At 41.7% G+C, this 2,500-nt stretch overlaps 1 protein-coding gene across 1 annotated transcript in view; it reads left to right on the top strand.

Annotated features, from left to right (window-relative positions):
* The window catches only part of kcnd2 (potassium voltage-gated channel, Shal-related subfamily, member 2), a 183,588-nt gene that overhangs the window by 60,245 nt on the left and 120,843 nt on the right, over positions 1–2,500 (top strand). The gene's annotated exons all lie outside the window — the stretch shown is intronic.

The raw sequence follows: 2,500 nt of genomic DNA, 5'->3' as shown, positions 1-2,500 counted from the left end.
GAGAGAGACAGAGAGAGAGAGAGAGAGAGAGAGAGAGAGAGAGAGAGGAAGTGAGAAAGAGAGAGAGGGAGAGAGAGATAGAGAGAGAGAGAGGGAGAGAGAGAGAGGAAGGGAGAGAGATGGAGGGAGAGAGAGAGATGGAGAGAGGGCCGAATGAGGGCCAAATGAGAGCCGGGTCTGAGAGAGAGGAAGGGAGAGAGATGGAGGGAGATAGAGAGATGGAGAGAGATGGAGGGAGAGAGAGAGATGGAGATGTGTAAAGTGTGTTTACCTGCCTGGTGGCGGTGGCGGTTAGACGAATCATGTCTCCGTGTGATGCCTTTATTCATCTGAGACAATATCCAGACAGCTGTGCTTCCACAGCCCTACCACATGGTTCTACCTGTGAACCTACTGTAACACAGGTGATTTCACAAATGTACCTGACTGGACACTTGAGCTAATCAGAATCAGCTTGTTTTTACTGATTAGTTGGAAAAAAATATGTGCTGGGACCTTTACTTTCTGAAATCAGGTTTTCCATGGTGCAGCCAGGGTATGTGCTGCAGCAGCCTCAGATGACACTCCCCTCTGGCCCAGACCCGGCTCTCATTTGGCCCTCATTTGGCCCTGTGCTTTCTTTTTTGTTACTGTGATTTTTGGTCACACTTTATAGCACATAGGCTATCTACAGATTCTTAGATTTTCAACAAACTATCATTTTATGATTAAGGTAAAGGTTAGGTAGGATGTGGTTAAGGTGATGTTCAGTAATTGTTTCTCTCTATTGCATGTTTTATAAAGCTGTTTGTGACTTAGTGAAGCTTGTGACTTAGTGGCTCTGTGTCTGAGCTATTCCTTCTCATAATGAGGTTATTTTAGAAAAATATTTGTAAATTGCATTTAGTAATTTAGTCTGTGAAACTATAGCTCATATATATCATGCAGGATGAATAATGTCGATATATTTAGTTCAAGATATGTAGTTCAAGCTAACGCTAACTTGTATCTCCATGCAATGACATAATGACATAGCCTCTTCTCTTAACAACTGTAATGTCCATCTTTATGCCGATGATACAATCTTGTTTTGTACAGCAGATACTATCAATTTAGCAATTGATAGCCTGCAACTGGCTTTTAATGCCTTGCAAGAGTCTCTTTTTAGCCTCAAACTAGTCTTGAATCCCAACAAAACTAAATTCATACTTTTTTCCAGAGGAAAAGGCATAGAGCCCAGCGTTCTCCACCTGAAAACCTTAAGTGGTATTAACATCGAACAGGTTTCTGTGTACAAATACAAATACCTGGGCATCTGGATAGATGAGAAACTTAATTTCTCTTTTCACATTGACTGCCTTGCAAAGCAGCTGAGACAAAAGATTGGGTTTCTCTATCAACACAAATCTTCCCTCCCCCTATCCTGTCGGAAAAGGATTATTGAGTCCGTTTTCATGCCTGTTCTAGACTATGGCGACATCATTTATAGGAATGCCTCTTTGTCTTCTCTCAAAATCCTAGACGTTATATACCACTCAGCAATCAGGTTTGCCACAAGTGCTTCTTACAGTACAAAACCCACCACTGCACGTTGTATGCCACAATTGGCTGGCCCTCGCTTACTGAGAGACGCTTTAAACACTGGATTCAGTTTATTTATAAAGCCATCATAGGTAAACTCCTGTCCTACATCTCCTTATTATTAAATTGCCACTCAAGTGCTTACCAGACCCGCTCCAGCAGTTATTTCTTACTGACAGTTCCCAATGCTCGCACCGAGCTGGGTAAGTCAGCTTTTTTGCTTTGATGCCCCCATGTCCTGGAACTTAATCCAACGCACCCTTAAACTCGAGTTATTAATACCTTTAGAGCAATTTAAGGCTTTGATCTCAAACCTCCCCACTCCAGTTTGTAACTGTTTTCTCTAAATTCTATCTTTACTAATTCTGGTTTTACCTTTTATTTATGTATTTATTTATTTTATTGTCTTCCTTATAAAGTGTGTATAGGTATACGTGTGTTTGTATGCACATTTGCTATAGCTTGTGAATATGCTTGTGCTATAGCTTGTGGGTATGTATGCAGGTTTGTTATTGTTGTTATTGGTCAGACTACCCACAGCCTTGACTGGCTCATGCATAACCCTTGTTGTATCTCGGCTGCACTGAAAAAGAGGGTTGCCCTCAATGTAATCCCGAGAATGTTAAATAAAGGTTTCAATCAGTGCGAAGAGTCAGAGATCATCAGGTGATTCAACGTTAGGAGGTTTCCCGGCAGCCGCGAGCACAACTCTGTCTTTCGGTAACTGACTGACAAACGCAAAAGGCAGAGCTAGAATTTCAGGTATGTCCCTCCTTGGCTAATGTATTCTAAAGATGGAGGCCGAAACATGGCAGCCGCCATAGAGGCGGCTCACTTGTATGTATTCTGAATGGCAGATTCTACGCTTACGAGGATACTTTTTGAAAGGAAAAAAACGGGTTTTTGCTATAAATCAACCCAAAAAATTACACAATGTAGC

This window comes from Alosa pseudoharengus, unplaced genomic scaffold (assembly GCF_046254945.1).
Source record: "Alosa pseudoharengus isolate Yale_2024_CS ecotype anadromous, Long Island Sound unplaced genomic scaffold, YU_APseudo_1.1 YU_APseudo_1.1_scf_20, whole genome shotgun sequence".
In the NCBI taxonomy this organism is placed as follows: domain Eukaryota; kingdom Metazoa; phylum Chordata; class Actinopteri; order Clupeiformes; family Clupeidae; genus Alosa; species Alosa pseudoharengus.
This window is presented reverse-complemented; position numbering and strand designations above follow the sequence as displayed.